Genomic DNA, 26208 nt, shown 5'->3' on the forward strand with positions numbered 1-26208 from the left:
AGGTGGAGATTTTTTTCTTATATATTTGCTTCATAATTTTTATTGTTTATTTTTCAAGGTTATGAAGAATGCCCTTAAAAGGAAATGGCATATTGATTTTAATCTGCATTAGGTGTATCTATTGTGACATGAATAAACCAAACTTAATTTCATGCCTTGTTGTTACACACTATTACCATACATTGTTGTATGCATTACATTTATATCCAATGGAATACATACTCCTTTTGAAAAGGCTGATATAGTTACGTATATGTCAATATAGAATCATCACTAAGTTATATTAAGTGAAAAAAATCCCAAAATGCAAGACGCTATTGTGCTGTTGTAAAAATATAAAAATATGCATGTAGGCATATGTGGAGAATATCTGAAGGATAATTCAGAATCTCTTGACAGTAATTACCTTGGAGTAGAGAAAAAGTTTATTTTTATCCTTTATGTTTGAGATGTTATGTACATACAAAGATCAAACAAATACTGTATAGCATGACAACATATCACAAGCTATTACCTGCATAATCAGTATTCAAGTCAGAAAATAGAACTTGCTAGTACGTAGGCCTCAGGTGAGCTCTCTTGCTCATTGATCACCTCTTCCCTTCACTCCAAAGTTAACTACTGCCCTGAATTTTACAGTACTCTGTTTCTTGAATTTTATAACTACACATGTATTTGTATACATGATGCTTCATTTCATCTGATTTTTTTAACTTTCCATAAATAAAATCATATTGAACATATGGTTAATTTTATTGGTTAATAACAAATAATTTGCTAATGAGATTCCCACCAACACCAAAATGTTTTTTGGCAATATTTGACATGAGAAGCCTAGTTCATTTTAGACATTTCGGTGTTTTTTGGTAATATCACATTGTGCTTATTTTTGTATTTTATTTGATAATAGCTATTTTGATTTTTATTGGACAATTAGATTTCCCCTCTGTGAAGTCTCTTCTAGTCCTTTTTTGCTACTGTGTTTTTTAATTCCCTATTCATTTAAAAATATATTTTGGATAAAAGCCTTTATACTTATACATGTTGGGAATAGCTCCTCTATTAATTTCCATTTCGCTCAATTTATGGTGTTTTAACAAATATTAATGACTCATTTTAATGTAGTTTAAATCAATGGTTCTCAACTGGGGATGGTTCTGTCACCTAGCGGATATTTGACAATGACTGGAGTCATTTATGGTAATTGTAAATGGTGCGATGTTAGTGGCATCAAGTGGGTAGAGACCATGGATGCTGCTAAACATGCTACAATACTTGGGTAGCCCAACCACAACAAAGACTTAGTCCAAAATGTGAAGTGTGCATTGTTTAGTACATACCTCTACTCACATTTCTTGAAAATATCCTCCAATATGAATTTATAGAAGATTTTATGATTTATCTTATTCATATCTACAGCCTACTAGCACTGACTTCTATACAAGGACTTGATATCACTATGTGGATATCAAAATAGGGCATGATCGTTTATGGGAAATGCTATCATTTCAGTTGTGCTGTGCAACATTTGTTGTGTATCAAGCATCCTTATATGCATGATTCTGTTTCATTACAAGTTGTGTACAAACTGGAAATTATTTGGATTGTTCTGGAGGCAGATGCTACAAATAAATGTAAATATGTTTGCTGCAATAAGAATATATCCTTTTCTGTGGCAATTCTGCACTGTTAAACATCTTATATTCTATAATATTTTAAGATACATAGGCTCCTTATGCCCAAACCTCTGGTGTCTGGTGTCACACCACCAACTTACATACCCTCTTCTCTTGGATCCTAGCAAGTGCTAACTTTCCTGATAACTATGAAACCCTATTTTTCATTTTCCTTCCAAATACACTGTTAAAAAATCTACATCTCTGTCTTAGTCTGTTGGGGTTGCTATATCAAAATACCATTGTCTGGATGAGTTTATTTCTCACAGATACTTATTTCTCGTGCTTCTGGAGGTTGGGGGATCTGATATCAGGATGCCTATGTGGTCGGGTTCTTGGCAGGGGCCCCTTTCTTGGCTTGCAGATGTCTGCCTTCTCACTATGTCCTCACACGACAGAGAAAGAGCTCTGGTCTCTTCTTATAAGAACACTAATCCCTTCATTGGGGTCCCAAACTTATGACTTCATATGAACCTACTTAGTGGGTTGGCCGAAAGTTTCATTCAGTTTTTTCCATAAGATGGCTCTAGTAGCACTTAGTTGTCTTTAATTTCATTCAAAACAATTTTGTTAGATTGTATGTGACAGCTGTCATATCACCGTGCATTTAAAAAAAGACATCAAAATCGGTGAATTTTTAGGTAGCCATTTTAATATTGAGGATGGAAGAAAAACAACATTTTCAGCATATTGAGCTTTATGATTTCAAGAAATGTAAAAACACAACTGAAATGCAAAAAAGATTTGTGCAGTGTATGGAGAAGGTGCTGTGACTGATCAAACATGTCAAAAGTGGTTTGCAAAGTTTTGTGCTAGAGATTTCTCGCTGGACGATGCTCTACAGTTGGGTAGACCACTTGAAGTTGATAGCGATCAAATCGAGACATCAGTTGAGAACAATCAATGTTATACCACTTGGGAGATAGCCGACATACTCAAAATATCCAAATCAAGTGTTGAAAATCATTTGCACCAGCTTGCTTATGTTAATTGCTTTGATGTTTGGGTTCCACATAAGTTAAGTGAAAAAAACCTTCTTGATCATATTTCTGCATGCAATTCTCTACTTAAAAGTAATGAAAACGTTCCGTTTTTAAAACAAATTGTGATGGGTGATGAAAAGTGGATACTGTACAATAATGTGTAATGGAAGAGATCGTGGGGCAAGTGAAATGAACCACCACCAACCTCACCAAAGGCTGGTCTTGATCCAAAGAAGGTGATGTTGTGTATATGGTGGGATTGGAAGGGAGTCCTCTATTATGAGCTCCTTCTGGACAACCAAACGATTAATGCCAACAAATACTGCTCCCAATTAGACCAACTGAAAGCAGCACTCGATGAAAAGCGTCCAGAATTAGTCAACAGAAAACGCATAATCTTCCATCAGGATAATGCAAGACAACATGTTTCTTTGATGACCAGGCAAAAACTGTAACAGCTTGGCTGGGAATTTCTGGTTCATCCACCAGATTCACCAGACATTGCAACTTTGGATTTCCATTTATTTAGGTCTTCACAAAATTCTCTTAATGGAAAAAATGTCAGTTTCCTGGAAGACTGTTAAAGGCACCTGGAACAGTTCTTTGCTCAAAAAGATAAAAGGTTTTGGGAAGATGGAATTATGAAGTTGCCTGAAAATGGCAGAAGGTAGTGGAACAAAAGGGTGAATACGTTGTTCAATAAAGTTCTTGGTGAAAATGAAAAATGTGCCTTTTATTTTTACTTAAAAAACTGAAGGCACTTTTTGGCCAACTCAATACATCTTAAAGGCCCCACCTCCCAGTATTATCACATTGGGGTTAGGACTTCAACAAAATCTGTGGGAGACACAAACGTTTAGATCATAATAGTCTCTGCCCTTTTTTCTGGTAATATATCCCAAAATTGGAATTGGCAAATATCCTAGGTAATAAAAATGATTGTCAATGAAGAGTTAGAAAGAAAGCTAGTTTCTTTCTCTGCTCTCTTTTGCCTCCTGACACATAAAATCTTGGTTGTCTTTGTTATTCTCCCATAGCCTCATCCACTGTTTTGTGTTGGAATGTTTGTTTCTTTTGGTGTGAAACTGAGCTTTTCTAATTATTTTCAGTGGGATGGTTAATTTAATACAAACTATTCTATCAAAGCAAGAAGTGGAAATCTTATTATGGTGTGAATTTGCCTTTCTTTTGTTAATAATAAAGTTTAAATCTTTTAATGTACTTATTGGCTATATGGATTCCTTCTTTTATAAAATTGCATGTTCAATTCTCTTGCTTATTTTTCTATTGGATGGTTTATCTTTTTCCTTAATAATCTGTAGGAAGTTTTGTCCCCCCCCCGTGTTATTTTTTCTTGTTTACAAGACTCATCAGTGGCTTTTTTAAAATCCATATTTTGCTCTCTTTGCTCTTTTTTGATAAACAGTAGTCATTTGTACTTATTGCAGTACTTATTATTAATAAATATTTTGCTACTCAAACACCAATGAGATATTTTCTTATATTTTCATTCAATTTTTTGTTTCTCTCTCTGTCTCTGTCTCTCTTTCTCTCTCTCTCTCTGTATATATATATATTTATAAAGGAAATTAGAAAGGAAATATTATATACATATCATGATATACTGATATATAATACATTGTTTTCCACATGTATGCCCACTTGTCTGAACACATTTATTTTTAAAATAGAATTCTTTTCCTATTGTTCTGCAGTATTCTCTTTATTATAAATCACACTTTCATATATGTGTAGGTCTATTTTAGCGATAATTATTTCAGTTCATTGGTCTGTCTATCCTTTATTTACTATCATACATTTTGTTTCGTAAATGTATAAATCTTATTATTTGTTAAGTTATCCCATGCTGTTTTTTTAAATAGAGCATATTGGCTATCAATTTATTTTTCATAAGTATTTGAGAATTCAATTCATATAATTATGAAAACTATATCTAATGAGATTTTTAACTGTTAGTATGATTGACATCTTTAGAATATTGAGTTTTCCAAAATGTGAACATCACATATACCTCCATTTATTTATTATTTATTTTAAAAAATCAATAATATTTTACTGCAGAAGTCTTTGCAGAAGTCTTATACATCATTACTTATGTTTATTTGTAGGCCTTTAATATTTCTTGATATTGGTAAAGGTAATTAAAAAATTATTTTCTACACATTTATTGTTGCTATTTAGAAACATGATTTTAAAAAAGTTTTAGTCAAATTTACTCAGGTATTATTTACATACAGTATATTTTATCTTTTAAAGTGTATAGTTCTACTATAGAACTATAGTACATACATAAAACCACCACTACAATCAAGATAAGAATCTTTCCATCACCTCTAAAACAATTCCTTCAGGCCAACTGTAGTCAGTTTCCTCTCCCACTCCACAGTCTGTGACAATCACTGTTCTTATTTCTGTTTCTATAATTTTGTCTTTTTCCAGAATGGCATATAAATGAAATTATGAAGTATGTGACTTTTTGAATCTGGCTTCTTTTACTTAGGAAACACTTTTGGGTCTTCTCCCTGTTAAATATATTGATTGACATCTGTAATAATAATTTGTACCTTTTTTACTGGTGATTAGTATTCCACTGTGTGGGTATACCACAAAATATTTATACGTTTACAAGTAATGGGGCATTTATTTCTATTTTTGTACTATCAAAAAGTTCTTAAAACTGGAATTGAAACATCAAAGTTTGGGGAAGTTGTATTCAGTTACAGAGGGACAAATAAGGAGCACAATAAACTAGAACTATGGTTATTGATATGAGGAGATGCACATCAGTACAAGAAACTGAAGCCAGTATTTACCTTAGGTATAAATTTTAAACAAATTTATTTTGGTATACTTCTATATCAAAAAACTTACCAAAAGTGACTGAACAATGCTATGAATTCAGTAATTTACTATATTCCAACCATCACCGTAATTATGACTTTGGACATGAAAATTTTCTTAGCTATGATACCAAAAACACAGTTCATAAAATAAGAGAAAAATAATGATTTGGACTTCATCAAAATTAAAAACTGTTGTGCTTCAAAAGATACCATTAACAAAATGAAAAAATAAGCCATAGACTGGAAGGAAATATTTACAAACCATATGTCTCATAAAGAACTAGTGTCCAGAATATGTAGAGAACTCTTAGAAGCCACTAATAAAATGACAAATAAGACTATTAAAATTTTGGCAAAAGATTTGAATAGAGCAAATTGAATTTCACCCAAAAGATGTAAGAATAATTAATAAGCACATTAAAAATTGCTCAAGGGCTCCCCTGGTGGCGCAGTGGTTGAGAGTCCGCCTGCCAATGCAGGGGACGCGGGTTCGAGCCCTGGTCTGGGGGGATCCCACGTGCCGCGGAGCGGCTGGGCCCGTGGGCCACAATTGCTGGGCCTGCGCGTCTGGAACCTGTGCTCCGCAGCGGGAGAGGCCGCGATGGTGGGAGGCCCGCGCACCGCGGTGGAGAGTGGCCCCCGCTTGCCGCGGCTGGAGGAAGCCCTCGCACAGAAGCGAAGACCCGGCACAGCCATAAATAAATAAATAAATAAATATTAAAAAAAAAAAAAAAAAAAAAAATTGCTCAAGATCATTAGTCATTAGGAAATACAAATTAAGACGACAATGACGTACCATTTCATACCCAGTAGAATATTTATATTAAAAAAAAATACAATACCAACAATACCAAGCATCAGCTGGGATACGGAGAAAACAAAACGTGAGTCAGAAATTGAAAAGATAGAGCCACTATTAGTCTGGCAGTTATTTAAAATAAATAAATCATAAGTTTATCAAATGTTCAAGTGATTTTATAATTAAAACCACAGTAAAATAACATTATATACCAATTAAACAGCTAAATTTAAAATAACTATCCATACCAATGTTGTTGAAAATGTTAAGAAACTGCAACTCTTGAACACTGTTGGCCTGAATGTAAAATGGTATAAAGAAGAAAACAGTTTCTTACACATAGTAAAACAGTTGAGAATTTCCTTAAAAATTAAACAAAACTATACCAATATATGTAGATAAATGGTTTCCAAAGTCAGAGATGGCTATGTGTGTCTATTAAAGGACAAAATAAGTATACCTGTAGTGGTTGAAATTTTGTATCTTGACTGTATCAGTGTCAATATCCTGGTTCTGATACTGTAATAGTTTTGCAAGAAACTAAGTAATGGATATGCAGGACCTCTTGGCATTATTGCTTTCAACTACATGGGAAACTACAATTAACTCAAAATTGAAAGTTTGTTTAACAAAAGAGATAAACATGCACTTATGCATTTACAATATGATTCACCCATTCCACATCTGGTTATTTATCAATACATAAGAGAAAATAATACCTATGTTACATGATGAATTGTACATAAATACTTTTATTATAATATCTCAAAACTGCAAGTTACTGAAATGTCCATAAATAGGTGAATATATAAATAAGCTGTTGTACATACAAAAATTGGAATGCTATTAAGCAGTAAAAATGAATAAAATATTAATAAAATATTAATACACACAATGACACAGATGAGTTTCAAAATAATTACATGGGGTTAAAACAGACAAAAACAGTACATACTGTATGATTCTGTTTATATTAAATTCTAGAAAAGCAAAAATAATCTAAAGTGATATCAGACCTATGATTGCCTCAGTTGATGGAAGAAGGGTGTTGGGGAAGTGTAGGAAGGAGGGTTTCAAAGGGGCATAAGGAAACTCTGGGTTGTGGGGTAGATATGTTTACCTTCTTGATTATGGTTATAATTTCACAGGTGTAAGCATATGACAAATATTTGAAATTGAACCTTGAAATTGTAATATTCATACAATTGAATATTATTTAGCAATAAAAGGAATGAAGCACTGATACATGGTACAATATTGATGTACCTTGAAAACATGTTAAGTGATAGAAGCAAGACAAAATATGCCACATACTGTATGATTCCACTTATATAAAAGGTCAGAATAGGCAAATCTATGAAGACAGAAAGTATATTAGTAGTTCTCAGAAGATGGGTGACAGGGGGAATGAAGAATGAATGCTGTTTCTTTATTTAGTGATAAAAGCTTTCTAAAATTAGATACTTGTGATAGTTGCACAACTCTGCACATACTCTCCAAACCACTGAACTGCATAAGAGTGAAGCTTATGATATATGAATTATATCTCAAAAAATCTGTTATTTAAAAAATACAGGAATAGATTGTTGGAACAATTTGTAAATGCAGAAAAATAATGTGTGAGCCAGCTGCTGGAATGAAAATTACCTTCATTTAGGACAGTAAATAAATAAATAAACTTGTTATTAATGTGCAAATACTAATGTTTTATTGGAACAGAGAAGGATTATCTCAAAGGCTGAAATTTAATAGATGGGAAAGCTACTTATTAAAGATCATGAAAAATTAGGAAGAGTCAATAACAGTGATCTATTTTCTGATAAATTACATCTATATCAAAGATCAAATGAAGATTAAACAATAGATCTGGGATACCAGATTCAAGCTGAAGTTCTACCCTGACTTTAAATTTTTTAACAACAAATAGAATATAATATTATTTGTATGCATGTGCAAGCATACACATATCTGGAGAAATTATACCAACAAACTTTTCGTAAACAGGGTAACTACTTTTATAAGAGAATCAGAAATCACTATATTACTTCCACTCTAATTACAGAAAAGTATTGGGGGGATGCCTTGTCACGGCACAGAATGCAATCTCACCTAAGGCACAGAATTGTCATTGTTTCACATCTTTCCTGGGTCATCATGTGATCCTCTGTGGATTATTGAATATTTGTGTAGACAGGCATCTGGGTACAACTTAAACCAAGATGATAATTAGAAGGGAGACTGACACTACTCACTTGAATAATGCAAAGTACTATTGACATTGTGGGTAGAGTTAGGCCAGGATTTTTAAAGTGTGTGATCCAGATTACTTGCATCACAACTACTTGGAGGGCTTATTTAAAACACAAAATATTGGATCTTGATACAGAAAAAGTAAGAGTATCTGAAAGCGGGATTTGAGAATCTACTTTTAAAGCATCCACAAATAATATTATGCACATTAATAATACTTATCTAAACACTGTCTATAATTCACTATTTGTCTTTGGGAGTTGTGCTTTTATAAATGTGTGCATCTAGGTTTGGTTCAATATTTTCTCACTAAAATGTCATAAAATTTACTTGTTTCTATTTTTATGGTAACATTTATTAAGAATCTCAAAAGGGACTATGTATTAGTGTTCCTGAAAGCGAGTATATTCATGCATTCACGCGCGCACACACACACATGCTTTAAATTAGTTTTTGAATATAATTTGTGACAGAAGAGTTTATACTCTCCCTAATTGTATGTCCTTTTTCTGTCTTTCAGGTAGAAAAGGAAGGGAGGAAGTCCTGAACGTAGTATTCTAAACCTGTGTACTTCCTTTGAAGTTGACAACTTTGCTAAGTTTCCTAACTCAATGCCAAGATTTTATTATTGAGGCTTTTATTCTCACACTCTTATGTATAACCCTGGCTTTAATGAATTAGGCTAAGTCACATGTGACCATTAATATCCTTTTATCCAAAAGATGCAAAATTATGTAGACTAGAGAAAAACAGGTAAAGTGGCTTTCTTGCCCCCCTGCTCTAGGTCAGACTTCTGATTTTGCTTTTCTGTATCTTCTTACTAGAACAATAAAAACATTAAAGAACAGAGCCAAAGAACACAACTAAGGAAAGAACGTGTTTATCGGAGATTTCCCAAGCTACCCTCCAAGACTTTTTCTGGGTGGAGTCATTTCCAAATAATAGCAATCTCAGAATCATTTTATAGCACCAACTACAAGAGGGACATGAATTCACAAACACACACACACACTCATACACACAAACACTACAGAGATATATACAAGAAGATGACCCAGAGAGGAGATTTTGAGAAACAAAGACAAAGGAACCAAAGAATTTTTTAAGAAAATTGTCCAAAAACACTCCCAATAAGGCATAGCTTCTACAAGCTTTCAGAACTTTGTAAACCTACATGTTTCTCCTCCTGGAACCATGTGAACCAACTGTGAACCTATCTTGACCCTACTGAAGATCAATAAAACTCTGCCTGGGAGTAGAAAGAGAAGAATCTTTAAGTTTCTTATAGAGGTTGTAATGTGCTACTAAGATTGAACAAACTCAGTCAATGTGTATTCATCTATTTATTCATCCATTGAAAACTAACAATGTAATGTCTCATGTCTGTTATACTCTTTAAAATGCATACATTCACTGATCAAATATATAGTATATAAGTTGAACTAAGGACCAGAAAGAGAAGATATGTTCAAGTAGTATGGGTTGAGCTCATAAATAGACGAAGCAAGTTAGTAGAATAAGTTAGAAAGATATCAGCAGTTCAGAAGTTCACAGGGATATTACAGATGAGTAGACTTACTGCCCAAATATATTTATAAATAAATGTTGCCAGTTACGTGTCTGATCATAAATGCAATTGAAATAACCAAGGAAATTTTGAGTGTTTTGAAAAAGCTCAATAAAGAAGACTTTTTTCTTCCCACCAAGGTTTCGGATCAAATCGAGAAACAGTAGCAGAGACAGAAGATGAAGCACAAAATATATAAACATGATTATGATAAAGCCATGTGGGACACCTCATGTCAGCTGGTGTAACATCAGACTGGGTCTACTCACTCTCTAACTGCCCTGAAGTCCATGTCTTCTGGCAGCACACCTGAGGAAAGTGCTGAATTTAGAGAAGACTGCACTTGACTAGGTTGCCCCTCCCACTGGATTGTGCAGAAGGAAGAAGTGAAGGAGCAGAGGTACACAATGTCCTATCTCAAGACTTTAGATTTTCCAGTTTAGAACAAATACCACTGTCAGTTCCTCCCCAAGCAGTAAACCTACCTAGCTGAAATGGAGAGGAGTAAGATTTGCAGTTAAGAGTGCAGAAGTTTACATGGAAACCTGTACTCGTGAAAACTGGAAGGTGGAAAATGGCATTTCCTTCTAAAAAAAAGAGTAGAAGAAAGAAAGCCTTCACAAGCAAATATGATCACTGAAAACAAAACTCTTAGCAATCAGTGATACCACAATTTTCCTTTTTAATTCATGCATTTCTTCCTGAAACCCTAAATATGTAAAGCTGTGATAATGTATGAATAATTATAGGGAGTATAGGAGACGAAGTAGGGGTTTTTTGCATTTGAAGAAACAGAGTTCATTCTGCCATAATACAGTGAATAAAAATAACAATAAAAATGGTTATACTGAAAGAGTGGTGTATAATGATTTAATACTTACATATGCAGATCAGATGATTCCTGAATAACATAGGTTTAAACTGAATGTGTCCACTTATAAGCAGATGAGGATTTTTTTCAGTATATGTAGTACCTGTATTTTCATTTTACAGATCTTTAAATTAACGATGTATGAGGAAACGTTTGTGTTCATCTGAGAACACAATATGTGGAATCAAAAGAACTAGGGTTTGAATCTTGATTCTATCCAAAGTGTTTCAACTTCCTGCCCTTGAATGAGACATTTATCAATCCTTTGTTTTTGAGGAAGAGATAGCAGTACTTTGAATTTCAACTGCATGGGGGAGCAGTCGGTGCCCCTAACCCCTACACTGTTCAAGGATCATGTGTATGTATATAAAAAATGTTCCTATATATATATATGCTTACTCTTACTCAAAAATAAAATAAATTAAAATTTATCAGAGATAAAAAGTCAAACTAATCTTTAGCAGAATAAACTGGATTTAGTGGAAAATAGATTATTAGTAAACATTTTATTGAAGAAAAGTACTTCAGACTGTGGGAAAGCTGTAGATAAGGTGCATACAGTTATTTATGCTACACTTGAAAGGTGGCATTTTTTACCTTCAATGTAAGCAGACCTTAGACTTTCTTTACCTCAAAGAAAAAGACAGTAAAACTTAAAGGGAGAAAAAAAAACTCTGGAAAATGCAACATTACTCGTTTGTTGAGTATGTTCCAGTAAGCACAAAATAGTTCATATATATAACTAATTTTAAAAAAGACACAATGTTACTAAGCATGGCATGCCTATTTACTTTCCCTGTATAAATAAAAGGGATTGAAGCAAGTGAAAAATGATTCATTTCGTGATCAAATGAAAATGTTTGGTGTGGAGAAAATGTTCCCCTAACTATAAGTAGTCTAAATTCACCAACCATACTTATTTCAACAATCATCTTATTCTGCTTTCTGAACACATGGTTATGCTGCTTAATAGAAAATAAGTATTTCATCTTGAAGACTGAAGTCTAGGTTTTTAGTTTAATCATTCACCACATAAACACAGTAAATTATTACAAAGGCATAACTACCTCTGATGGTAAAGAATAGAAATAATTGAATTTTTGTCAGTTGCTGTTCTGCCTACAGTAACTTGAAATGGTTCATATTTTCAAACTGTGTTATGGACAGAGAACAGTTTCTTACAGGTTAGCATTTTATTAGGTACAACCCCTAAATTTAATATAAATTATGAATTAAGAATTGGTGAGAAATTGCTCTTTCAAATTTTAGTTCAGATTTTTGTCTATCTAGACATATGTCCAACCCTGGGTCCCATTTTAATTTTATGAAAGTTTATTGAGATATAATCCACATATCAAAAAATTAACTTTTAAAATGTACTAATCAGCAGTTTCTAGTATATTCATGATGTTGTGTGACCATCACCACTATCTAATTCCAGAATATTTTCAACCCTTCACGGAGAAGCGTCATACCCATGAGCAGTCAGTATGCATCCCCTGCCTCTCTCTAGCTCCTGGCAAACACTAACACATTTCTGTCTCTATGAATTTGTGTATTTTGACCCGTCATAAAAATGGATACATAAAATATGCTTCCTTTGTGTCTGACTTCTTTCATTTAGCATACTTTTTTTCATCATTCATCCATGTTGTAGAATGTGCTGAATTGTATTTTATTTCATGGATAAGTCACATTTTTCTAATCCATTTAACAGCTGATGGATTTTTTGGGTTATTTACACTTTGGGATATTATTCATGTGCAATTTTTAGTGTGGACATGTGTTTTCAATTGTCTTGGGTATATAACTAAGAGTAGAATTGCTGGATCAGATAGGAACATGCTTAACTTTTTCAGAAATACTCAAATTATTTTCCAAAGTGGCTACACCATTTCAAATTCCTATCAGCACTGTATGAGAGTCTTAGTTTCTTACATTTTTGCCAAAACTCATTCTGCCTTTTTGCTTCTAGACATCCTAGCAGATGTGAAGTCATATTTCACAGTGAATTGGTTTGCACTTCTTTAATAGATGATGATGTTGAGCATCTTTCCATATGTGTATTGTTCATTCATATATATATTTTATAAAAATATATGTCCATATTCTTTATCCAGTTTTTAAAAGATGGGGCCATTTGCCTTTTTATTGTTAGGTTTTAAGAGTTCTTTACATATACTGGATATAGGTCTCTTGTCATATATATGATTTGGAAATATTTACCCCAATTCTGTGAGTTATCATTACAAGTTCTTGATGGTGTCCTTAAAGCAAAAAAGTTTTTTTTTTTTAACTTTGACAAGGTACTGTTTGCCTAGTATTTTCTTCTGTCATTTTTCCTTGGATATCATATCTAAAAAAAAAATGGCTTGATTCAAGACCATGAAGATTTAGTCTTATGTTTTCTTCTAAGAGTTTTATTATTTTAGTGCTTACATTTATCTACCTATGTGAGTTAATTTTTCCACATAGGATGAGGTAATTTGTTTATATATTCTTTCTTCATTCTTTTATTTATTTATTTATGTATTTATTTATTTTTCTTCATTCTTTTATATATGGAGATCCAGTGGTACCAGCACTATTTGTTTTCTCATTGAATTGACGTGGCATTCTTCCTTGTCAAAAATCAACTGACCATAAATATAATGACTTGTTTTGAACTGTAAATTGTATTCAACTGATATATAATTTTATCCTTACTGAAATATTATACTGTCAAATATGATGACAGCAAGATGGTGGACTAGGAGGTCCTAGCCCTCATCCCCCTCAAAAACAATGATTTAACAACTCCTCATGGATACAGATAGCTCTTGGAGAACTCTGGTGTACAATTAAGAATATACAGCAATCCAAAGGAGAACTAAAAATGAGAATGGCCTCATAGAAGAATTTAGGAAGCAATTAACCTGAATCACCTAATCGCTAGGCCAGCAGAGCTTGGCACCAAGATGAATTCCCTTGGCCATGACTTCCCCCTATTGGAGAAAAGAGAAACAAGACAATATCCACAGCCTTTGCCACCAAACACCCCTGCAGTCTTTGCTAACTTAACATCAGTAGACAGACCTGCCTGAAGTTCATGCTGCTGTGCCCTGCTGGAGTTCATGCTATGTATTATATGAAAACATTGATATGAAATATTCAGAATAGGCAAATACACAGAGACAGAAAACAGATTAGTGTTTGTCCAGGGCTGGGGAAGAAAGAAGTGGGGAGTAAAAGCTTAATGGATACAGGGTTTCCTTTGAGGTAACAAAAATGATTTGGAACTATATGGTGATGATGACCATATAACACTATGACTATATTAAATATTTACCACTGAACTGTACACTTTAAAATAGTGAAAATGGTGTATTTTATGTTATGTGTATAAAATATACATTTATACTGTCTTTTATATTTACCTAAATAGTCATCTTTATCACTTTTCTTTCTTTGTGTGGATTTAAATGACACTCTAGTATCTTTTTTATTTCAGCCATAATGACTCCTTTTACTTTTTCTTATAATGCAAGTTTACTAGCAACACATTTTCTCAATTTTGTTTTCCAGTAATACCTTAAATTCTCCTTAATTTTTGAAGTACAATTTTGCTAAATACAGAATACTTGCTTTACATTATTTTTTTCTTTAAACACCTGAATGTGTCATCCATTTGCCTTCAGGTTTCCATGATACAAAGTCAGCTGTTAATCTTCTTGAGGATTCCTTTTGTCCAGTGAAGAAAAACACATAAAGTAAAAGTTGAAAGTTACATTTTATTTGGGGACTTTACTGAGGACTATAGCCAAGGAAACAACCTCTCAGATGGCTCTGAGGAGCTGCTCTGAAGAGATAAGGGAGGAGCCTGGAAATACAGGAGTTTTTGCTGAAACAAAAAATGTAGTTGAAGATTGCAAGATTACTGCTAATCACAAAAAACAGGCATCTCAAGTTAATGATTTTAGTGATTTTCCATGTATGGGAAGACGCAAGAGTTTGGGCTCATTGAACTTATTCCTTAGGTATGTATGTATCTTAAATATCTAGGATCAGTGTCCTGTTTTTCTTCATCCTGAATCCCCCTCAGGGTGCAGCATCTGCACAGCTGGAGTTGCTGATGACTTGATGGCAGGCAACGTTAGTTGTCTATGGGAATGTCATTGCAACGTTCTTTGTTTACTGAAATGACGGGCAACGGTTCTTGTCCACACTTTCATGTGATAATATATTCTCTCATTCTGTTTTCAAGATTTTCTTTTTTTTTTCTCTTTGGATTTTGACAATTTTACCATGATGAGTGTAGGTGTGGCTTTCTTTGAGTTTATTTTACTTGGAGTTTGTTAAAATACTTGGGTGTGTTTTTCAATCAAATTGTTTCAATGTTTGAAAATCAGACCAATGTTCTTCATCAGTTTTGGGAAGTTTTGGAAATTATTTCCTTAAATATTCTTTCTGTCCCTTTCTCTTCTCTTTTTCTGGGACGCCCATTATGAAAATTTTGGTATATTTGATAGTGTCACACATATCTCTGAGGCTCTGTTCATCTTTCTTTATTTTTTTTCTGTTCTGTTCCTCATATGGGATAGTCTCAATTGCCATCTTCAAGTTTGATAATTATTTATTCTGTATGTTCAAATATGTTGTTAAGACACTACAGTGAATTTTTCCTTTCAGTTTTTGTATTTTCAACTCTAGAGTTTCTATTTGGCTCATTTAAAAAATAATAATATATCTATTCACTGACATTCTAGACTTCCTCAGGTATAGTTTCTATTGGCTGCACCTTTTTTTCCCCTGGGTATGGACTATACTTTTGTCTTTTTGCATTTCTCTTAATTTTTTTGAAAACTGAACTTTTAAAATAATAAAATGTAGCCACTCTGGGAATTATTTGTTTCCCTCTCCTCAGGATTTGTTGTTCTATCACTTTGCATATGTAGTTAATATTTTAAATGTGGCAACTTTGAAATAATCCCTCCTTACCCCCAATCTCAGGGTTCCCTATTGTTGTTGATTGTTGTTGTTTTTATGCTTGCTACATATTCATTTAGTAATTTCTTTGGACTAATTCTTAAAAATCTCTTTCTTTGTTACATGAGATCTCTGTTTTAAAGCCACTAAAGGCTCTATTTAGTCCACTTAATGATCACTTAAGAGATTCCTGTAAATTATTTGAACCAATTCATCTTCTAGTTTTTGCCAAAGTAATCTGTGTTTGTGTATGTGTCTTTTAATGTTCTGCCAGGCAATTTTCAAGTCTAGCTTCATTTTTTACTTCCTGTTTGCCTACAGTCTTAAGTCAGCCAGAGTTCAGAGTTTAGGACCTTCTCAGGTCTCTCATGGGCTTGTGCAAATCCTGGGTATGCACACAGCTCTGTACATGTATGTGGTCTTCCAGAATGTCAGGGTATGTCAGAGGTTTTCTAAGTGCCCTTTCAATATTGCATTCTCCATTTTTTCCTTTTAAGTTTCTTGGTCACACTTCTGTTGGCTCCAACTGTTATCACCACCTCAGGCAGTTGTGTTGTTAAACAACTGCCACTGTTTGTTTTGAAAAATGCCCGGAGGATAGGGCTGTTTGCAAAGAGCAAGCTCCTTGTCACATCAAATATAGAAAAGCCCAGAGAATCAAGTACTTCAGGTAGCTGTCCAGACAGGTCAAATAATAATTCACTGAACTTTGGGCTTTTTATTTTAGATATCCAAACCTGGTATGCCTCTCCAGTGGGGGTCAGTTTGCTGCTTTTTACCACTATTGTAATTATGAGGCTGTTGGTTTTCAGTCTAATATAAATTTAGGGACAAAGGATGGGAATAGAGCAAGTTAAAGTGCCACAAACCTTGCTATTATTACTAAGAGTAAACAAATTTTCTTGAATAAACACTCAGGACTGCTGCAAGCTTTTAATTTAATTTCCTGTGTTCTGAAGACATTGATTTTGAAAGACTTTTTTTCCCCCTCTGTGTTCTCATTGCTTTTATGGTGGAGTGGATTTTTGGTTGTCTTTACCATTTAAAAATGGGTCATTTTTAAGGAACTTTCTTTTCAGTTAACATGATTTTTATCTTTTTTCAGTCTAAAATGTATTAAGTGGCAGTGTTTTAAGATATTTGGATAGATAACAAAGCATATGGACTATTCTATTTTCTCATCTACTCTCAGTTCCCTTGCAAAGCCATGTGGCTGATCTGGTCAATAAAATTTAAGCAGAAGTCACATGTCACCATCAGTTGTTATGATAGGTTATGGGGGAGATAACTTTGCGGCAGAACTTGAGCTACCAAGTCTTTTTCAAGTCATTTTTAAAGGTAGAAATCTGTGCCATGGATTGCCTAAGCCTGACTCTGGCAGTGTGTTTTGCAGAAAAATGCCTTATTTCCCCTATTCTTAACTAGTTATGAAGGATTTGCATTTATATTCTGTTGTTCAAGGGTTAAAAATACAAATGATTTTACACACCTATATAGAAGGGGTGGTGATTCTTAGAATTGGTTAGATATGAGTGCCTTTCCCTATAATCTTCACTACTTAGTTTTCTTAGCTGTAAAATGGAGATTCACAGAAGCATCTCTCAATATCTAACCACTGGAGACTCCCTGAATTCAAGGCAGTCTTCAAGGCAGTCTTACACTGAGTTACATGTTATGAATTATAAAGTGTTATAAGTTGTAAAAGAGTTGTAAGGTGTATTAATTGTACCCTACCCAATACAGTAGAATGTATTCTAAAGTTTCTTTAAATGATAGCTAGCTCACTTATAATTAAACATACTCAGTGATAACCAATTTACTACATGGTGAAGTAGTCTTTGTAGTTGTGACCTGTAATTCTCAAAGAGAGCCTTTCTGTGGTTTGTAAATGTATCCACTCCCCTTCTCATCCTGCTCCCTAGTCATGGGCAAATTCACTACAGTGGACCTGGGAATAGATCAAACACTCTTTTCAGCATACTGTGATCATTCCTAAATTTGTATTTAATAGCAAAACAGAAATGTTAATTAAGAAAAGAGTTTATATTTAGTGTTGACATTATTAATAGGAATATTTAAAAAAATAAAGTTATTATTCCTCTAGAGAATTCCAATAACCTCACAATCCCAGAAAAATTTTATACATTTTTGGGAGAATTTCTTCTAAGAATTTACAAATAATGTTTCCAAAAACATGTATATCCAGAGGAAATAATGAGAACATGGAACAACAGCATGCTTAACGTTATTAAATGTCTTCTGCTGGAATACTGAATGCCGAATAACAAAACCTCTGAATTTTTATAACAAAAGCTTCTGTGATACTGCTAGAATATATTAAATAGATGATGCCAATGAGTGGAATACAAATAAAAAATATTAAGATGGCTCTCATATGATTATATTTGCAATAACAAAGAGCAGGAACAGTGAAGGGAAAATTAGGTAAATAAAATATCAATACACAGAAATATATTTCACTAGCATGGACACCTTCCCTTAGTTAAGCGAATAGGAATATTAAATGCTAAACCATCCTAGTTCTCTCATCCAGAAAGATAGAAGGATGGCCATTAAGATAAGTATTTATAAGACATTAATTATGTAGTTACCCTGGAGTGTATTTGTTTTCTATTGCTTCATAAAAAATTAGCATGAATATAACAGCTTAAAACAACCTCAGATCACCACCTTACAGTGATTCGCAGCATTTTTACCTCTGAGTCTCTTATTGTTCTCCTAGGGATCATCAGTACAGTGAACAAAGATCTGTAACTATCTGTAACAGGGAACAAATGTACTCACACCCAACCTCAGGAAAAGCATATTCTTGAGTACAAAACAAAGGCCCTGGAAAACTAATCTCAAATATTTGGTTGCAAACATTTCCAGATGGAGATGTTCACTTATACTGATGAGAATTCTATTCCCATTCTCACCATTTTGAGCTACAGCAGGGTCACAGAGATCAAAATTCTCATACTCAAGATATGTGTTAATCATTCTTTGACTGTTGTCATGTTTGTCAGTTGTACTTGTTGAGTCCTTCAGTAAGGAGATGCTGAAATGAAGTATATCATCGTAAGAGGGTATATTAGCAGCATATTAGAGCAGTATGTTAGAGGGTAAAGCCTTTGAGAAAAAGGAGTGGAGGGAAGCAGAATTAGGCAGTGAATGCCTTTATATCTTGAAAACACATTAATCTGCTCTAGCAAATGTGCCATCTCCTGCCCAGCAACTGCACTCCAGAATGCTACTTAGCTAATCTAGTGTTAGCCTTTGAGTCATTTTTCAGGATATTTTTCTTCAGTGGCCAGAATGGTGAATAAAACTTGAGATATAATAGGCATCTCTATTCCTGAATTCTTAAGATCCCTAAGCCTACCACCACTTCACTACTCAACCCAGGTTGTAATACTGTTTGTGATTTGCTATACTGATTGTTGATTGAGATGGGGAAGTGAGTTTCAGAGGCTTCCACTTTATCTTTTCCACTATAATAGCTTTTACCCCACAATCTAAGGACAAATGTGAGAAGTTATACAAATGTCAAGTGTCACTCTGAGTTATACACTTGGAAACCCAGAAGATCCACATTAATGATGACTTTAGCCAAGACTCTATTCAATACCTTGTCTCCGGATGGTTTCCTTCTAACAAGGGAAGGACACTAGTGGGGAAGATCATGGCACTTTTGGTCTCCAAGGGTATCAATTTATATGTCCCTGGCATAAAAGTTCCAGGTTTTCCAACAAGGGCACTGAATTTGGCATTGCAGACCTGCCTGGAGTGAAGATTCAACAGTCTTTAAAGCTAAGAGACCCCAACTAATGGATCCTGGATTTGGTCTTCAGATTTTCTTTTTCTTTTTCATTTCAGAAGATAGGGGCCCTATGAAAGTTACCACAGAGATGCTTTTGTACTTCACATTTAGTTGCCATTTGTGGTTAACTCTCCACACTTTTTCACTAACTCTCTATAGCACATCAGTGAAATTTAATAACAACCAGTAAACCCATGGTTCTTACATATTTTATTCTCTACCCTTTACTTTTCAAAGACTGAATCATTGTAACAGCCTGGGTATTCCTTTCCATTGGAACATAATCAAATCAACCCAGGTGAAAGTTTAAATAACTAGACTACAATCTGGTATCAAGGACTATACACGTTCCACCTACATTACAGATCAGTCTTCACTACCAGCCAAGCCTTGAGAGATCCAGTCCTAAATCATCATTTTACCAGCTTGAACCATTCCTCATACAAGCTGTATTAGTTTGGCTCTCTGAGAAGCAGAAAATGAGAGAGAATTAGGAATGTCAGCATTTTATTATGATGGATAAAAAAGAAAGAAGGAATAATTATGAAGAAAAGGCTTTCAGACTAAGCTTCAGACTAAATCTGAAACTTTAAAGGAAAGTGGGGAGGCAATGAAATTGGTCCTGGAGACCCACCAAATGCGGCAAAAATTTGACAGTCTTCATAAAACCAATGGGGAATTCTAGAGTAAACATGACTCTTCTGAGAAGTTCCACATTCAGCTGAGATAGACAGGCACTGAAACCCTTATACTAGTCAATCATCAACTGGGAGCTGTCCTACAAACCTGAGGTAGATCATGAAAATGCTGCAGCCAGAGATAATTTACTATTTTCATTCCTTGCAGCTGAACAAATTCTTTCTTAAAACAAGATGTGAGCAGCACACCTTTATGGTTATCGCAGCAATACACAACCCATACGCAGTTATCATAAACTTTGCTGCTCAAATAGTTTTTTGTTTTGTTTTGGTATCATTTTCAAGGAGAACACTTTTCAAAATCCAAAGATTAGATTATTTTCTAAATATTAATTAATACACACGGTACAAAAGCCACAAGGTAAGAAAGGATGTACTATTAAAAAAAGCAAAAAACAAAAAATTTCTCCTACATGTCAACAGCCAGTTCACAAATTTTTTCTGCAGAAGCTACCACAATTATTATTTTTCATGGGCCCTTCCAGAGAAATTCCATGTATATAAAATTATTAGTATGTATGTATGCATGTATGTATGAAGAAACCAAAGCAATTGGCTTCTGATTCATTCCTTACTCAACTACTGGAGTTTGTTCCTGGGAAAAGAAAGAAGGCAGGGAGCCTGATCAATATCCACGGAAGTATGTTGATCATTGGTCTACCAGTAAAGGCAATAATGGTAATTGCTAGGAGGAGAGTACATATCTAGGAAATGCTTATAGCATCATACCCTGTTTTATAACTGCTGATGTAAGTAAATCTTCAATATATAGATTTATGAAGAATATATCCTCATTGAATGTGAAGTGAGCTACATAACTTTCTGGGAGTATTAAATATAGATATCTTATGACCTAGATGCTTCTCGATATGTGAAATGATTTGTATACTTCATTAGAGATCTCATCTACTCTAGGCAAAGACTCCATGTCCAATGATGAAAGGAAGGACATGGGGACACCTAAGCCTAATTTGAAATTATTTATTGACATCTTTTAATCTTAAAATTATTAGTAATATGGGTAATTCACAAGAGTTTCATTTGACAACCCAGTTGTTTATGTTAGCTCAATATGCATTTTGTGAATATTTGTATTGTTTGGATTCTTTAATAAAATTGTTTAGAGAAATATCCAAATAGTGTGCCATAATAGTACCTAATTCATTTTTATTATTCTACGGTATATGCCACTATGATTGCAGGAAACTTCAAAGGGTAGGCAGATTTTTAGCGTCTTTAATTTCTTCTATTAACGTATTTTATATACCACTCAACCAATATTTCTTGGTCATATTAATGATTAATTCTAGTAAGTCTTGATTTCTGATTGTGTAAGTACTCGAACTTTGTTATTCAAAATCATAACTATTATCAATATTTTGTATTTCAATATAAATTTTAGAATCAACTTGTCATTTTCCACACAAAAAATTTGCTGATAGTTTGAGATATTCTCTTGAATCTATAATTTAATTTGGAGTGAATTGACATCTTTATAATACTGAGTGCTGTAATCAATTAACATCATATATCTCAACTGATTGAATTTTTTCAGGAGTGCTCTTAATATTTTACTGAGAGGTTTTGTACATATTTCTTTAGATACATTGCTGATTTTTTTGTTTTCTTCTTCTAGATTACATGTAAATTCACTTCCACATCATTGCTACTGTTTAGAAGGACAAGGTTTTTGTTTTGTTTTGTTTTTGTATATTAACTTTGTGTATTATATTATTTACTCATTACTCATTATTTCCAATAGTTTGATGAATTTATTCAAATATATTGTCTGCAAACAATGAGTTTTAATTTTCCTTCCCATCTTTATATCTTTTATTTATCTTTGATGCCTTATTTCACTAGATAAGGCCTACAATAAATTGTTGAAAACAAAATATTGAATAATACTCTAGAATATTTATCTATAATCTTAAAAGATTAATCCTAATCATACTGTTTAGGTGAAAGTAGTGCTCTTGTCATTTTATAGGTGTGAAAATGAGGCTCACTGAAGTACTTTCACTTCCTCAAAGTCCAACTCTTCCTATGTGGGCAAACTAGCACTAGAAACTCAGTTAACTCCTTGTAATTTTTGTAATTTTTTTTTTCTACTTGTATCACACCATTTAATTTCAAATTTAGTTGGAAATATATTTTCTTCGAACATTTTTAATATATGTTTCCTCTTAAAATTCTCATTGAGCATCCCCTACACTAATAAGGTTAATGGAAAAATCAGTTTCTCCTGCTAAAGGCTACAGCTAAAGTAGCTCCTTTTGAATATTTACTTCTCAAAATTCACATGTGCTCAGGATTTACCTCAATGATGGCTTCATATGTGTACATATAATGATTACCTTACTGAAATTTTATGGACTATTATTAATGCTTCTATCCAGAGGGTCTCTAATTGTAGTATTAACAACTATTTGTCACAAGGTTAGGTATTGCCAGTCCTAAGTCTAATGTGTATAAATTGTCTAAATATTCCTTTCATCCCTCTATTTCAATGTTTCTATGTCCAACCCTAGAAAACTTAAATACTAAATGTCAAATAGCCCATCTAGTTTTTACTATATACAAAAAGAATAATAAAACATAATTTAAATAAAATTGCTATACTTGTATATGATCTGTCTGAGAGTATTTTTAACTACCTGCATGAACCCAGTTAAGCCATTTTTGATGCTTTATATGGAAATGATTATAGAGGACATTTGATGTTATTAAATTGCATGAAAAAACCCCTACATTTCTCTAGTTGATGAATCTCACCCTTGAGTTTCATTTTATTAAACTATAATTATTAGATCCTATAATATTCATACAGGAAGAGCCTGTATCAAATTTTGAGCTCAAAACTAAGCAGTAAGAAGATGAAGTGTAATGGGACAGAGAACTAAAATAGCTATAGGAGTTCCTTTTCAAAAGTATCAATCCTTTTAATATCTAAAGCTACTGGCATAAAAATGAAGTTTGAATATAGATGTTTTATCATGCACATTGAGGTTGACTTTATAAAAAGATCCTCAATTTTAAACTTTCAAAATATTCTTTCTATTTTATACATTAAAATTTACCTTAAAATGCCATATATTCTTTTCTTTTTAGCAGTCAAAGTGGTTGGTATTTGATGCTGCTTCATGTTATTCCTAATTTAGAACTGAACCCCTTATACACCATTTTGGTAGCCTCAATAGGCCCAGAATCATAAGGCATGTTTTCATTGTTGGGCACAGCTAAGTTATAATCAATTGGCTGTTCAGGTTCCAAGATAAATAGCACACAGGTCCATCTAGAGCTGTCAACAATTCATAGACTGTAAAAGCTCAGAAAGAATATAAAGAAATGAAAAGATTGCAGACTAGCAAACTCTCACCTGTTCGTCAGTTAACGTATATTAACATATGGCAAGTGAATATTATTTATTAAACTTTATTCTGTATACAGAAGATACAGGGGTGAAAAAGATAGAGTTTTAACCTCCAAAAATTTGCATATTTTAAAAAGAGACAGATATTAAACATTCATACATAAACAAACAAGATACTTTCTTGTTCTTAGGAGTGCCAAGAATGAAAACATAAGGTGATATGAGAGGAAGGGTGACTGATGAGAGATTTTTCCTTTAGCTAGTATTGTCAGGAAAGTAAAGCCATAAGTGATGGGGAGGCAGCAGTAAAAGTACCTTGAAGAAGAACAACAGGAAAGGACCCTACTTAAGTACAGACCTGAAATCCTAAAGGATTATAAAGACCACAAGGTCACCAATGTGACCTTTTACCCTAGGTTCATTTCAGGGTTGTAACAGTTTCCAGGTTACATTCAATCATTGAGAACTGAATTTTAAAATATTCAAACTAAACTACTTACTTATAGCTGAATGATATTTAAAATGATAACCCAAGAAAGCTCCCTATAATCATGTACTTTATGTTATGCCCATTTTTGAAAGAATTGATACACTTTCCTTTTTTTAAGAAGTTCTTATATTTTACAGAGATACAGGTCATTTTGTCATTCTTGCTAAAAAGCATACACAAAATGTAAAGAAAAAAAACTGTATGTGATGAACACCAACTGTGCATATCCATATGACCTCATGGGTCTAATTTTGTCTGTTTATCAGAACAAGTGTGTAATTGATACTGTTTTGCTGGTTTTATATCAAGGAAGTTGGTTTACATAGGGAATATGACGAAGCTAACAGCTAGGAGGTGAGATACACATTCAATACTAATTCAAAGTATGGGGTCTCTAATTTACATTATTCAAAAGATGGAGGATGTGGAGGGAGAATAGTCACTCTTATCCCATTACCCTAATAATGTTCTCTTGTCTGTTAATAATGGTGAATTGATTGCTCTTATACTTTTGTGACTGGCCCTTTCTTTTTCAAGATTTTCCTTTGCAGGAATGTAGAAGCAACACAATGAATATGACAATTACCAGAAAGAAAAAGTATCAAGGCAGTTGAGAATAATGTTTCAACTCTTTGAGCAAAACTCTTTGGCTTTTGAAATATACCAATAGTTGAAGAGTGAGACATCTTTGCTTTATGTGTGAATGTAAATCTTTTAAATTTATGACAAATTTAATATTTCATTGAGTTATTTAAAAGTAATAAAACAAAAATATATCTTTTGCCTTAATTCAGGTTCAGAGATGTTCAGAATCTCAACTATATTGTTATTATAAAAAGACAGGCTGGGGCTTCCCTGGTGGCGCAGTGGTTGAGAATCTGCCTGCTAATGCAGGGGACACGGGTTCGAGTCCTGGTCTGGGAAGATCCCACATGCCGCGGAGCAACTGGGCCCATGAGCAACAACTACTGAGCCTGCGTGTCTGGAGCCTGTGCTCCACAACAAGAGAGGCCGCAACAGTGAGAGGCCCACGCACCGCAATGAAGAGTGGCCCCCGCTCGCCACAACTAGAGAAAGCCCTCGCACAGAAACGAAGACCCAACACAGACAAAAAAAAAAAAAAGACAGGCTAATCTAATATACTATAAACACTGACTGCTTAAATATAACACAAAACATGTCAAATAAGTGTTTAAAATACTCAAACATAACTGAATAAACAGCTATAGGGATATAATAAAATATATCTGTTCATAGTTAATGCCAAACACTGGAATTTGAAACTGCTAATTAAAAACATTAGTAAATGTCAATACAGCAATATTTTAATGACTCCAAGATAATCCCATAGCAATCAATTTAGATCAGAATGAGTTTATTGTAAAGTGCCAAATGTGGAAAAAATGCTTCCTTTGCACTATAAAGCAACAATTTCTCAAATGAATAATGCTCAGTCAAAATTTAACTAGATAATTACTTAATTTGCATTTATTAAGGAAAAATAATAATGGGGAAGAAAGCTCTTTGGGAAATGACCTGAGAGTTAACAGTTGACTTAGATAAACACAGTTTTACCTTAATTTCTGAATACAGAAACACAATGATACTCGTAAATCAAAACAACAACAGCAAAACCCAAGAACAACAATAAAGTAACATGAAATTTATTTGACAGAAAGCAGGTGCCAATTTTATACTTGGTATATGTTGAAAAATTACCAACCTCTGGTAGAGTTATTTTGTCTAGTGAATTCAGTAAGAATATGAACTTCAGTTCCCATATTTTAATGTCTAGTTTTACTAGAAGCAGGGGAAGTGTGGCTGTTCAATTTTTGCAGTTACATAAGTG

This window comes from Balaenoptera physalus (genome assembly GCF_965194825.1).
Source record: "Balaenoptera physalus genome assembly, chromosome: 3".
NCBI classification, from domain to species: domain Eukaryota; kingdom Metazoa; phylum Chordata; class Mammalia; order Artiodactyla; family Balaenopteridae; genus Balaenoptera; species Balaenoptera physalus.